Raw genomic sequence first — 15242 nt, forward strand, 5'->3', positions numbered from 1 at the left:
CAGGCCGCGGGAAAGGCGCGCCGAGTCCTGCAGCTGCTCTCCCGGTTCGGGAAACGCGCGGGGCGGGGGCGTCGGGCTTGGGACAGGGGAGGACACCAGGGCCACCTTCCCCAACCCAGGCCGCGGGGACCCGGCCTCCCCGATGCAGACCACAGCGCCCTCACGGGCTGCCCTCAGGCCGCGCAGCGGGCAGCCGCCAGCCGTCACCCCGGGGAGCGTCCGTGGGGTGCCCAGGCACCCCACCCCGGCCCGGGGCGCTCAGAGGCAGCAGACTGCTGGGCGGCGCGGGGACTACTTTCCACCGCCCTCTCGCGCCCCGCCCCTTGTCCTCGCGCGGCGGAACGCTCCGCGCTGCGCCGGCGGCGGCAGGATACAGCGGCTTCTGCGCGACTTATAAGAGCTCCTTGTGCGGCGCCATTTTAAGCCTCTCGGTCTGTGGCAGCAGCGTTGGCCCGGCCCCGGGAGCGGAGAGCGAGGGGAGGCGGAGACGGAGGAAGGTCCGAGGAGCAGCTTCAGTCCCCGCCGAGCCGCCACCGCAGGTCGAGGACGGTCGGACTCCCGCGGCGGGAGGAGCCTGTTCCCCTGAGGTGCTTGGGCGCTCCTTTCCTTATCCTTCCGGGGCTGCTCCCGCTTCCTCTCGGAGCCAAACTTCGTAGCAGGCGCGCGGTCCGGGCGGCGGGCTGGGCGCAGCCGGGAGGCCTGGGGTTGGGAGCGGGGAGCTCAGGTGGGGGACGGTGAGGGTGGGCCGCGCCCGGGGCGCGGAGGGCGGCGGCCGGGCCCGCGTTCCGGTCGCGCTGCCTCTCTGGGGCCCCGGGGGCATCGCTTGCGGGGAGGGGGCGCCGCGGGGGCGCGTACAGGAGCCCGGATGGCAGGCGGGGTGGGGGTGGGGGTGGGGGTCTGTGGTTTCCGTCCGGGGCTCTGGCCTTGGCCGAGTTTGGGGGAGGGACCCGGTGCCTCGGGATGCGCCGGGCCCTGGGTGGGGGGCGGGGTGGGGACGGGGGGCTCCGCCTTCTCAGCTCTTGCGGCGAGTTGGGGTTCGGGCGCTGAGGCAGACACGCCACCCTAAGTCCCATCAGTCCTGGGGATCGGACCAGTGGACTTTCTCTTAAGATTTTCTCTTTCATTCTTAAGAATAGAAGTGTTATTATTTTTTTTTAATGCCCTGGCTATGTGAGTTTGAATCGAAGCAACTTTAAACCTTAGAGCAACTAAACTCTAAGTGCAGCGGGTGCGATGCGTCAGTAGGGTGTGCGCATAAAAAAATCCATGTCTTGCACCTATATTTTAGCGTACTGTGCAGGTGAGTGAAAGCAGTGGATAATGTACTGGGAGTCTTATGGATTTATGGTAGTGGGTATGAGACCCTGGTGAAATAAGGGGGTGGAGGAAGGCGAAGGTGATGGCTTACTGTTTCTTACCAAGTGAACTGCAGGATTCAGCCTCTGACTCAGACCGCTTCGAGAATTTTGTTCGTAGAAATAATTTAAATTTATTCAAATAGTTTGATGGCAGCTAAAATTGAATTTTAGAGCACGTTTTCTTTTCAGCGGAGTGAATTTTTCCTTCGCTCCAAAGCTGGCCAAATGGAATTCAAGCATTGCAACTTCTTTCAGTGTTTTGTCTGGAGAGAGGACTTTGAACCGAGACTTTTCGAAGTTAAGTTCCTATAGCCTGCTTCTGAATCTGCCAAGCTTGAAAGCTTTGGCAGTTGGGTGTAGTTGTTGCCTTCGTTCTCTTCCCTTTTGGAGGGAGCATTGTCTCATACTTTGTATCTTCCAGACATCTGTGGTCTTCCCCCCACCCCTCGAGTTTGTGAGTGGTGAATGAAGAAAGACTAGGCTGCTGGTATGCAGAGGTCGGCAAAAGGAAATCGAGGAGTGGTTTTAGTGAAATGAGAGCTTTGTATCATGAATAATGGTGGCTTAGGCTAGACATCAACTTGAAGAGACGGCAGCATTTCCTTTCATAAAGTCTAGGCTAATGTTTTTCAGATCGCTAAGTTGTAGTTTGTCTGGAATTTAGGAAGCCATTTCAGTATTTGTCACTTGGTGAACGAACATTCAGTACCTTCAGATGTCTTCGTGTTGACTTGTATTCATCCTAAGAAATATTAAATATAGTCTCAAGTGTTATTTATGTTATACTGCTGGTTTATTCTCTGCTTAAATTATTGACATAAATTTCTACTTTGGAGGCTTTTCGTTTGAACTAAGGCTGTGCGGAATTTATTTTACTTTTATATTTAAATCTTTGAAAAATCTCTGATTTAAAAAAAAAAAGTACCCTTAAGGGTTTGAGGATGTCCTTTCACACCAGACAAAATTTGGTTAATTTGCGCCCAATATTCATTACTTTGACCTAACCTTTGTTCTGAAGGCCGTGTACAAGGACAAGGCCTTGAGATTATTGCAACAGTAACTTGAAAAACTTTCAGAAGTCTATTCTGTAGGATTAAAGGAATGCTGAGACTATTCAAGTTTGAAGTCCTGGGGGTGGGGAAAAATAAAAAACCTGTGCTAGAAAGCTTAGTATAGCATGTAACTTTAGAGTCCTGTGGAGTCCTGAGTCTCCCACAGACCAGAACAGTCATTTAAAAGTTTTCAGGAAAAACCAACTTAAAAAAAAAATAAGGTGGCTAATTTAAAAAAATGAAGCATTTAACAGTGTTCAGGTTTCAGAGTATGGAAGAAGGGTTTTTTAAACTGTTATCTGATTATTTCTTTTACCAACATGATATAGAAAAGTGTATTTCCAGTATTAAAATTTATCAGACTGAGCTTACTGTTCCTGTTAATGACTGGAATAAAAATTGGCATAAATGAGGGTCTGTATGCTTGTTTTAATAACACCACCACCAAGATAGAAAACGAGGAGGCAAGTTTCTCCAAGGGTGTTTTGAAATGTGTTAAGAAAACTATTGCAGATACTCGTTTTTGTTATAGGGTGAGGTGGGGAGAGGCGCATGCTAAGTATTGTTGAAACTAGGGATGTAGAGAATTAAAAGTTTGAATAAATTATTTTGTAGTTAAAAGTAGCAGTGAAATTAAATCTCCTGCAATAGACTATAGAAGTATATTTAGCCAAATGAAACTTCAGTGTTATTGAAATGAAATAATACATCTGTCCTGTTACAAGATTATTTTTATTTCTCTTGTGGTTTCCTAGCTGCTGATAATCAATAATTGTAGATGAGTAGGTGGTAAGTTTTAAGTTTGTACTTTGAGCTTAGTCGGAAGCATGCTTGACTGCCAACCCGGGGCACAAAGGATGAAGGCTTTTAGAACGGCACAAACTTCTAACAAAAGGTATTTGCAACTCTTTTGTAGTGTGTCATGTTGATTTGTGAGATTGTTTTTGAAAATATGTGTTAACTTAGTTTTCTTGTAGCCCTCTTTTTATTGGAACTGTGGTATCTATTGTTGAAACTGCTTGACTGAGAACATTTTTATACCATAAAAGTAAATAGTAAACATAGGCCAGGAGCGGCTTCTGGTTTGTCCATCGTATGTAGCCATTGCCTCCTTGTACTCTCATTGAGAAGATACTGATTTGCAGATTCAGTTGTCCTTCTCTAACAGACTATTTATGTAATATTGCAGTTGTGATTGTGATAGGTAAGTGGGCCAATCGGTTAAAATAAATACTCAGGTTTCACAAAAGGAAAATAATATGATTTGTGTTGATCTAAATGAGTAGGAGTTAACTCCTATAGTTTTTCATCACTTAAACTCAGGGGAAAGTTCTTTATTTCCTCTGTTTACTTAAGAATGCTGCTTTTGTGTTTCATGCAAGACTGAGCTTGACTCAGTTTGAAACCTAGGCTCATCTGTTGAGGCCTGAACCCTGCTGTCCTTGAAGTATGCATATAATTTGCTTCCTCCCTAAGGAAAAATAAGCTCTTGAAAGATAAAGTCAATCACATTAGGAACCCATTTTTAGGGTTTAGCCACTTTTTTTTTTTTTTTTTTTAACTTATGGGTATCTCTTCTGTTAAGAGACATTCCCCACTCTCAAAGTTTCCCTCAAGCCTGAAGCAGCAGAGTGAGTAGTGTTGGAGCATGTTTTCATTGCATGCTTGGGTCATGTTGAGTGCCCTCCAGTGGATATAGTATAATGCTTGTGATTTTTTTTTTTTAATTCCAAACAAGTTTATGTGGGATATATTTAGGAATAGTTCTGATGAGGGAGAATCAACTAAGAAACCTTTGATTTCTAAAATAATTAATATCATTACTGCTAATTAAAATACAGGCTTGAGAAAATGTCTTCTCAGCCAATATTTGCAGTAGAAAAGTCGGGAGGTTTTTTAAGGTCACTTTGAGTAGGCAATTCTGCTTAAATATATCATAATGATAAACCAGAATCTCAGTATAGTACTTTAGGAGGTAAAAGATCATAATATTCAGTTATATTGATGAATTACAGCAACTGAAATTCTCAGAAAAAAATTAATGAAAATGTGAATTGTCAATTTGTCTAAAATCATTCACAGAGTAAAACATAAGTGCTCAACTTGATTATATTAGGAAATAGATAGAAATAAAGGTAATTGAGCCAGTTTATGTGACCTAAAATATAATGCCCTTAGTGACCATAGGGTTGGTCTCATTTGTACATAGTGGTGGGCCATGATGAACTGTAAGTGTTTTGCCCTTTGAATTTTTCCTTAAAAAGCTTTCTCTAGGCTCCTATGTTCATGGTTTTTCTGTTAGTAATATTATTTTCTGAAAATCCATGTTTCAAATCAGAATCTAATTAGCAACAGGAATGACGCTTATTCTAAATTAGTTTTTGGAAGTTAAACGGTCAGCATATGGAAATTTTTCAGGGTTTAGATTTTTAAAAATTTGTTTTTCAGAATATTTTGCTGGAATGAAAACGTTAGTTAGCATAGGGACGGAAAATGACACTTATCAGTGATTGCTTTACTTTGCCTATGGAATTCAGTGTAATTTTGTGGAAACATTGGTATATGATTTTTTACTACTTAAGAAATGTATTATTGCTATATTTAGGGTTTTTTTTTTTTTTAAAGGCAAGAATGCCTCAAATGCTTTATGTGAATGATTATTTCAGGATGGATTAAATATTCCTCCATCAAGGACCATACTTGTAAATCAGTGATTTCCAAGTTGGTGCTTAGTATTTACAGCATTTACTGTCTATAAGCTTCTGTTCTGATTTTTCAAGAGTTTTCTGAGAAATGAGAGTAGGCTTAAAAGTTCTTTGAAAAATTATGTACATACAACTTACTGAAAAAAATTGCTACCGGGGACTTAATTTGTCTCTTGAAATGGGCTACTTGCCTTCATTAATGTAGCATACTACAATTTGATGTTCAAGATATGTTACTAAGAATAAGATCGCTTTCAGAAGCCTTATATAGGATTGGTCTTACTACATTGTAGTGGGAATGGCTACTCAAATGTCTCCAGGGCCAGTTAGGTATTGGGTAAATGGGACCATACAGACTATTAAAAATTGAAGTGCACATGAGGCAGCCACTGTGTGGGAATATAGTTTATGTTGCCAGATCATCTGATTTCTTTCCCCTAAGTGGGAAATCCAGATCAATGTACATCTCTTGATTTGCAAGTGTTGGTGAACAAAATTCATATTTTAAGATGCTGTATTCAGCACAAATTAAATACACTTATTTGCTGAATACTGCCAGTTTGTCCCTCTGCAGTAGTACCATTTGAAGTACAGTGTTTTCATAATGATTCTGTGAAATGACTGGTTCTGTGAATGTACGTAATTTAGCAGATAACATTGTTAAATTATTAGGTTTGTATTTATTTAGGCACTTGGGAAATGCCTTGTGTCAATTGATTATAGATTAGGAGCTTAAAAGCAAGATTTATATTATCAACTTATTTGTGAAGACTGGGAAACCCACATTTTTAAAGTTAGGAATTAAGATGGCCAGGTTCAAGGAAAAGGGGGAGAAGTAACTTTCTTATTACTCAACCATCTTAAATAGAGTTCTTTAAGTGTATTTTTAAGAGGTCTCAAAACTTAATCTGAAGGGACGTCAAATGCTGGACAAATTCTGTGTATACAACTCATGTCAGCCCCCAATTTTACTGGTCTTTAAATCATGTCCTTTTTACCAGAAGTTTGCATTTCTAAGCTAAACTATTACTGTTAGACTAGATCCAAAACTTAAAAACAGTTTAGGTAATTAAAAATTAATTGAATATAAACGTTTTACTTAAATTAATGGCAAATGGCTTTTTGGCCAATTTAAGTTTATGTAGGCAGTTAAATCGATTTTGGTTAAATCTTTTGCTGCTAACAAGGTATTTCCAGATTTTGAAAAGTTGGGTGGCCTGGTGCCTGTAATCCCAGCGCTTTGGGAGGCTGGGGAGGGCGGATCACCCGAGGTCAGGAGTTCGAGACTAGCCTGGCCGACGTGGTGAATACAAAAATTAGCCAGGCATGGTGGCAGGTGCCTGTGATCCCAGCTGCTTGGAAGTCTGAAGCATGAGAATTGCTTGAACCTGGGAAGCGGAGGTTGCAGTGAGCTGAGATCACGCCACTGCACTACAGCTGGGGCAACAGAGCGAGACTCCATCTCAAGAAAGAGAAGTGTGGGGTGTTTAGTCTTCAAACTCCGTGTTTAAGTGACTGGAGTGAAAATGTAAATCATAGGCCGGTGTTGGTTTAAAAAGCATCATCTGAAAATAATGCTGTAGTCTGCAATTATTTTTATTACGATACGATGGTGTAAAATACAAGCAGATCAGTGAACCATTCATGAAACATTAATCCTAAAGGCGTCTCACCCCCAGTCTATCCCACAATCTCCATGAGACTTCGTGGAACCACTGTAAAGTTTCTTTTGTAATATCCCAGAAGTTTCCTACCTCTGGTATCTTTTGAACTTGTTGAAAAGGCTTTTCCACCCCCTCTTTATGATGGTTTGAAGAGTGTGAACATCTGAATGATGCTGGGGTGAAACTGCTTCATAACACTTCCATTTTCTCCCCTATTTATTTCCATATTTTAATTTTTTCACTAATATCCCCACGGTTTTACTTCTGTTTTAGTAATTCACATGTTGCTGGACTAATTCTTTTTAACTGACTTGCAACAGATATGTTAAACCGTTTAAAACTTGGGGGGTATTTTAAACCTACTTTAAGTTATTTCGAGTTAATCAGTCTACATGGCATATAAACCTTATGATTAATAAATCTTAAATGCTGGTAGCTGAGTTGGAAGCCAAAGATGTACAAAAAAGCTGAAGTGTTAGGTTTAGCGTGATAAGCTTCTCTTACTAACAGGGTTTTGTAATAGCAGAAATAGATATATGCATATATATGTGCATATATATAGCATACCTTATTGGATGTCCATATAAAAATGTGTAAGAAGTTAAATTTACTGCAAAATTTCTTGGGAGTGCAATTTGAAGATGATCTTAAGTGGTGATAGTAGTTTGCTACACTGAGGGATAGTTGTTGCAAACTGCTCCCAATTTTCCTTTACTGTGAAGTAAACTGAACAGCTGTAATAGGGATTAGGAACTGTACTCCCTCTCTCTCTTTCTTTTTTAAGTATAATTAAGTGGTTTTGGGGTAAGGGTGTAGGGAGTGAGTGTCTTTGAAGTTTTGCATATACTAGATGAATGCCACATGTATAAGGGAGGAACAAGGGATTCTTGGAAATATTTTTCAATCCAAGTAACTTTGGAGGCTTCCAAGTGGAGTTCATTCCCCTGTGTAGGAAAGTGCTGGGGTAGACCCTTAAATTCCTTTCTGAGCCATTGAAAGAATGTCCTCAAACTTCGCTTATACTTTATAGTTCATTTAGATACAAAAGTTACAAACTGAATGCTATTTAGGAAACGTAATACACTGACATACCAAAATAGATTATAAATTTAGTATATCAATTTTCTGGCATTTTGCTGAATTTTATTGTTTAGTTTTCAAGCCCAACTATCTTGTTACTTTGTATATCGTAGTTGTCCTCCGTTGATCACTGTTTCCTGCTTAATTGTGCTGTCGTTTTTCCTGGGTCCTGATTCAGAGTGTCAGCATTCTGTTCCCCATAGAATAAGAAGAGGCTAGAAAGTTTACAGATGAGATATCTAGGAATGCCAGAAGATCAGGGGTCACTGTTGAGGCAGAGTAATTAATTATGGTTAAAATGGTGTTGCTGATAAGTGGGTGCTGGGAAATAATTAAAATTTGATTTTTTAGAAGAATACTTACTTCTCATGCTTGAAGAGCGCCCTCATTATATGCTAAAGGGCCTCAGGTTTTTCCTTATTGCCATTATGCTGCAGATTCTATTACATTTGTCTGAAAAGATCTAAGACAGAAGGGCTGTTTAATACCTTCCCTTTTCTCCTGAACTTCCCCTCTCTTCTCCCCCATCAGGAGCTAAGTAGGAACCCCTTCACCTTGTTACCATCAGATTTCATCAATGGTCTGTCTTTACAATGAAGGAAGTAGTACTGCATTCTGGGCAGAGGCCAATCCTGAGGCATGCCTTTTCAAGGACATTGTTACTTTAGTTACACTGGCTCTTCTGTTTTAACTCTTATCCTCCAGACTCTAATCCTGTTGCTTTTTTTGGTCCCCATCTCCCACCTTTCATCATCTGAAATCCATTCATTGTAACTTCTGGAACTCAGTCGTTAGAAAATCCTTCATATTCTCAATCTTGTGAATGTTCCTTTCTTTCTTATTCCAGCTGTAACCTAGCCTTCTCCCCAAGAATGCTACTTCCCTTGCAGCTCTCTCAAGTGGTGAATTTTTCCCTTCTTGCACACCTTTTAACACTGAACTAGGAGGTGTGTGGACTAAATGTCTGCTTTTGTTCCTTATTGTCACTTCTTGACCTTTATTTTCCAAAACTTCAAGCTTTGACTTTCATGTGATGAAATTATACCACCCACTGCCCGTCTTTATTTCAAGCACCTGCAAACCTTCCTGGGTCATTCACATCCTTCTTTGTTCACTTTATTAGCTCTTGGCTCATTGTCACTGTCTCTTTCTGTCATAATTCTTGGTGACATCAGTATCTATGTAGAGCAATACTAGTGAAGATGTGGTCTGGTAACTGTTACCTGTATGAATTAAGATAAGGAGTTATGCCAGAATATAAGTCACCTGTGTCACTAAGTTTACTGTTTAGCTTACTTTTTTTGTAGCAAGATTTTGATGACGCAATATGTTGATTTACAGTCTGGTACAAACTTTGATGTAGAAGATGCTTCCAATATCCTGGTCTCTTAGTTCCTTGATTTCTTCTCCAGTGATCTTATTTTCTACCCTAACTCAACTACATATTCCCATTGTCATATCCTAGAATATTTTGTCTTTTATCAGTAACTCTGCTCTCTTCCCCCAATCTCATTTCAAGCATACCACTTTCTAATTCCTCTAGTAAATACGTCAGCTCCAACAGCCCATCAGTCCCATTGGGACCTACAGTTTATCTATCCAAGCTTTTCCCTGTTCCTCACCCTCACTTCTATACAGCTGAAGTTTCATACTGAATTATAATCACTTTCTCGTATACACGTTTAACAATCTTGTCCCTCCCTGGCTTCATGCCCAGTGATCTCTTGTATCTATGACCATGTCCTTTATCTTCTCCTCTGTCACTGGATGAACTGTAGCCTTCCAAGATAAGGCCACTCAGTTCATTTGTACAGCACATTCCATCCCCTCTTGCTCTCAAGAATATTACTGTGGTATCTCTCTTTTCTTGTCTCTACTGGCTCTTTCCATGAGCAAACATGGTATTATCCCATTACAAAAAAAATTTTTTCTCCCTGTCTCTCCTTTCACTCACCACCTCAGTCTCTGCTTCTCTTTCCAGCAAAATAACCTTGAAAAATTGCTTTATGTACTCCCGTTTTCTTTTGAACCCCTACCAGTGACCACCACGTTATAAATTTGTAGTTGTCATCTCACTTAATCTGTTAGTAGTATTTGGCACCATTGCTACAGTTGCTTGAAATGCCTTTTCATTGGTTTCCAGGCCACCATGTCTGTTAGCAGGTTTTCCTCTTACTTCACTAGCATTTCCTTCTTTGTTTTTTCTGTTATCTTTCTGACCTCTGTTGGAGTGGCTGAAGGTTTAGTCCTTGAATCTTTCTTTTTTTGTTGTGCATATTTACTCCAGTATCATAGCTTTATACAGAAGGTATTTACATCTATTTGCTAATGATTTCCAAATTGATACCTTAAACTGGTATCCAGCTATTTTTTGGTCAGCATTTTGGATGTCTGAGAAGCTTCTCAAACTTAACTGACCTCCCGGTTTTCCCCAAAGCTGCATCTTAGTCTTTTCCAAAATGCAATTCTGTCTTTCCAGTTACCTAGCTTAAAAGCTTGCAGTTCTTGACTCATCTTTCTCTCATACCACGTATCTAAATTCTCTCTGCAAACCTTGTCTGTTCTCCCTTCAGAATAAAGTCATGTGTCATTTTATGATGGGGATACATTCTGAGAAATGCGTCATTAGGAGATAATCATGGTTGTGTGAACATCAGAGTATACATAGACAAACCTAGATGGTATAGCCTACTACACATCTAGGCTATATGGTGTGGCCAATTACTATAATGAATACTGTAGGTAATTGTAACATAAAGGTAGGTATTTTTATCTAAACGTATTGAAACATAGAAAAAGTACAGTAAAAAAATGGTATCAAAAATAAAAGATGGTACAACTGTATAAGGCAGTTGCGATGAATGGAGCTTGCAGGATATGTTGCTCTGGGTGAGTCAGCGAGTGACGATTGAGGGGACGTGAAAGATGTAGGACATCACTGTACACTACTGTAGACTATAAACACTGTACACTTGGGCTACACTACATTTTTGTAAGGTTTTAAAAGACTTTTTTCAATAATAAACCTTAAATTACTGTCACTTTTTTACTTTATGAATTCTTAATTTTTTAAACATTTTGACTCGTAATAACACGTAGCTTAAAACACACATTGTACAGCTGTACAAAAAATTTTCTTTGTATCTTTATAAGCTTTTTTATATTTTTAAAATTACTTTTTACCTTTTAGCTTTTTTGTTGAAAAACTAAGACATGGGCCAGGTGCGGTGGCTCACGCCTGTAATCCCAGCACTTCGGGAGGCTGAGGCGGGCGGATCACGAGGTCAGGAGATAAGAGACCATCCTGGCTAATATGGTGAAACCCCGTCTCTACTAAAAATACAAAAAATTAGCCGGGCGTGGTGGCGGGCACCTGTAGTCAGAGCTACTTGGGAGGCTGAGGCAGGAGAATGGCGTGAACCCAGGAGGCGGAATTTGCAGTGAGCCGAGATAGCGCCACTGCACTCCAGTCTGGGCGACAGAGCGGAAACTCCGTCTCAAAAAGAACAAACAAACAAAAAACTAAGACATGAACACATTAGCCTAGGCCTACAGAGGGTCAGGATCATCAGTATCACTGTATTTCATCTCCACATCTTGTCCTTCTGGAATGTCTTCAGAGGCAGTAAACATAAATGGAGCTGCCACCTCCTGTGATAACAGTGCCTTCTGGAATACCTCTTGAAGGACCTACCTGTGGGTGTTTTATAGTTAACTTTTTTTTTTTTTTTTAAAGAAGTAACAGAAGGAGTGCACTCTAATGATAAAAAGTATAGTAAGTACATAAACCTGTAACAATCATTATCAAGTATCGTGTACTGGACATAACTGTATATGCTATACTTTTTTTTTTTGAGATGGCATCTCACTCTGTCACCCAGGCTGGAGTGCAGTGGTGCGAGGATAGCTCACTGTAACCTCAGACTCCTGGGCTCAAGTGATCCTCCTACCTCAGCCTCCCGAGTAGCTGGGACTACACCAGGCACCCCACCATGCCTGGCTAATTAAAAAAAAAATGTTTGTAGAGACAGGGTCTCACTCTGTTGCCAGGGCTGGCCTTGAATTCCTGGCATCAAGTAATCATCCCACTTTGGCCTCACAAAGTGCCAGGATTACAGGTAAGAGCCACCATGTCTGGCCCACTGTACTTTTATACAACTGAAGCACAGTAAACCTACTGTGGTTTCGTTTACACCAGCATCACCACAAACACCATGAGTAGAACATTGTGCTGCGATGTTAACGATGGCTACAACATCACTAGGTGATAGGAATTTTTCAGCTCCATTATAATCTTATGAGACCACTGTTGTATGTGCAGTTCATCATCAACTGAAATGTCCTTATGTGATGCATGTCTTCATATCCAAAAATATTAATCATTTCTCACTGAAGCCATGCCATGCCATGCCATCTTTTGCCTGTATTATTATTTTTCAGCTTTTATTTTAGATTCAGGGTGTACATGTGCAGGTTTGTTAGAAGAGTATATTGTATGATGCTGAAGTTTGGGATACAGTTGAACCCGTCACCCAGGTAGTGAGCATAGTACTCAATAGATAACTTTCTACCATTACTCCTCCTTCCCTCCCTGTTCTCGTCTCTGTCTGTTGTATCTTTATGTCCATGTGTACCAAATGTTTAGCTCATTCTTGTAAGTGAGAACATGCGGCATTTGATTTTCTGTTTCTGTGTTAATTTGCTTGCAATAAATAGTCTCCAGCTGCATCCACATTGTTACAAAGGACATGATTTTGTTCTTTTTTATAGGCTGCATCATATTCCATGTTGTATAGGTACCACATTTTCTTGATCCAGTCTACCGTTCATGGGCATTTGGGTTGATTGTATCTTTGCTATTATGGATGGCTTTTGCCTATATTATTGGAAAGGCCTTCTAACTGGTGTCCCTCCTTACACCTTTTTTCCCCTTAAATGTGTTTTCAACATGGTAGCCAGAGTAACCCTTTTTATAACGATAAATCATGTAACTTTTTTGTTCAGAAACTTAACAGGGCTTACCATTTCATTCAGTAAAAGCTCAAGCTCCTGTATAGTCAGACCATATCCTTTATCACCTGTTACTTTTCTCTGACTCTTCAGCCTTTTTGTTTTTCCTCAAACTGATGAAGCCTTCATGGCTGATGTCAGATATTTTGCCCATTGAGATCTTCCTTGTTGACTCAGTTGCACTTGGTCATATGATTTTCATTTATTTGGGGTATCTAATCATAATCTGAAAGTTGGCTACTTATTTTTCCCCCTTTGAGGGTCCTTGCCCTGTTTTTGTATCCCTAATAGCCGGACAGCCAGATATCTGGAACTTACAGGTGTTCAATAAAGTTTTGTTGAATGAATATTCTGGAATCGCCCAACCTTTTTTTTCCCCTCCACTTATTTTTCTTCTCCCTTTCACGGCCTGAAAGATGTCCTGTGTATATGGTTCCACTTACCACTCTCATCCCAGTTTGTGATATACTATTCCATTATATTACTATTATTAATACAATTCCAATGAACCTGCTCTTGCTGACTTCACCACTGGACCTACATGTTGGCCAAATGGATACTTTATAATTTTAGTCTTGACCCCTGCCTTTGGCACATTTCTTACCTCTAGCACAGCACTGTCCAGTAATCCACACTTTCTGAGACAGTGGAAATGTTCAGTATCTGTGCTGTTCAGTTGGTAGCAACCAGCTACCTGTGCCTATTAAACATTTGAAATGTGGCTGTGTGACTAGTGGCAATTATGTTGGAGAGTACAGTTTTAGAAACTCCTGTTTTTCTTACATGGCACTAGATTTAGTATCACAATCTAATTGTGCAAGCCAGATAGGTAGGAGTCATCTTTATTCCTGTTATTTAATTTTTCTCATCTACTATATCCAGTTAATCACATCAACAGAGCCTGTTGTTTCTACCTCCTAAATATTTATTTAGTCTAACTACTACTTGTCCCTAGTGCCACCACCATCTATCAGCTGGAATATTGCTATAGCTGCCTTACAGGTTTCCCTTCTTTCCTGTTCCCTTCTAGTTTTTTGAATTTTAGTCAGCACGAGATTTTAAAAACTCAAATAAGATTGTGTTATTCACCTGCTTAAAACCTTTCATGACTTTCAGTGTCACGTAGAATAGAAAACACTTTTCTTACCAAAGGCTAGAGAGCTCTACGTGATCTGGCTATTTTTAACGTTTCATTGCACTCACCCTTTTCCTCTATAATCAGACTACTCTGATCTCAAGGGTTAGTTCTTGAAAGATGATCATGTTCTTTAATGACTTTAGGTTTTTGTGTGTTATTTTCTATTTCTGGGATGTTTATTCTCTGTTCCTTACATGCTGGCCCTTTTGCATCCTTCTTCAGGTCTCAGCTTACATGTTACCTTCAAGAAGCCTTTGACCACACTAAGTGGGACCTTCCTTCCACTTGTGCTGTGTAATCCCACTCCCTTCTCCCACTTGTTAATTAGTTACATACTTTTTTGTAATTGTTTATTTGGTTGCTGTCTCCCTCTCAAGAATGCAGGGACCATGTCTGCATTCTGCAGTAATCACTACTGCACACCCAGAATCTATTACAGATCCTGGCATGTAGCTGATGCATAAATATTTGTTGAATGAAAGTCTGTACATTGTATTTATGCTATTGGTATTGCTATGACCTGAAACTAAAAGGAGTTGTGGGAAAGATTTCTTATGGAACAAAAATATCCCTTTTGATTAATATCACAATCTCGTAAATTGAGAAAACAAAAAAATATATACTACTGGAGCATTCATGTATAGTTTGAGATTATGACTCATTTATTGGTGTGTTTTTGGACTCACAATAGAACAAAGATGAGGGAATATTCCTTAAAGCTCTGTATTGAAATAACGAAAAGCAGTCACATTTTAATAATAGAAGCTTCCTAGCTTACTCTTTCTGTAATCTTCTTTTCCTAAATGTAAGAGAGCCTCATAATTATGAGGCTTATTACTAGAGTAAGGCTGTCAAAGGCAGCAAAATGTCTTCTGTTTGGAAGAATAACATAAACTTGACATGTATGGTGGGGGACAGAAGGTTTCAAAAGTTTAAGAATCTGTGTTGTCTTAACGAATAGATGCTTCTCAAGGAGCTTACGCTAGTGGTTACTCTGTCCAGTCAGGGTTTTTCCTTCTTTAACTTGGGTTCATTTCCTGATGGCACACATGAAGTTTGGATCATATGGTTTGACTTTAGCTATAGTCCTTAGCTATGGGGAGCAGCATCAGCGACCTGTGACATGTAAATTAAAAATACAATGCCAGGGCCCTTCCCCAGCCCCTCTGATAGAGAACCTCTTGGTCATCTGTATTTTTAGATGTTCCAGGTTAGTCTGATTAACACGCTTGGTT

At 40.3% G+C, this 15242-nt stretch overlaps 1 protein-coding gene across 4 annotated transcripts in view; it reads left to right on the forward strand.

Annotated features, from left to right (window-relative positions):
• The first annotated feature begins 336 nt into the window (after window positions 1–336).
• Window positions 337–15242, forward strand: part of CTNNB1 (catenin beta 1) — a 41039-nt gene continuing 26133 nt past the window's right edge. For 2 of the 4 annotated variants that reach the window (XM_034956181.2, XM_034956183.3), the window contains exon 1: window positions 339–587. The gene's annotated coding sequence lies outside the window, so the exon portion shown is untranslated. Of the gene's footprint in view, window positions 588–15242 lie in introns of all 4 variants that reach the window. The other 2 variants (XM_034956182.2, XM_055109713.2) reach the window with 2 other exon arrangements.

The sequence above is a fragment of the Pan paniscus genome, chromosome 2 (genome assembly GCF_029289425.2).
Source record: "Pan paniscus chromosome 2, NHGRI_mPanPan1-v2.0_pri, whole genome shotgun sequence".
NCBI lineage: Eukaryota > Metazoa > Chordata > Mammalia > Primates > Hominidae > Pan > Pan paniscus.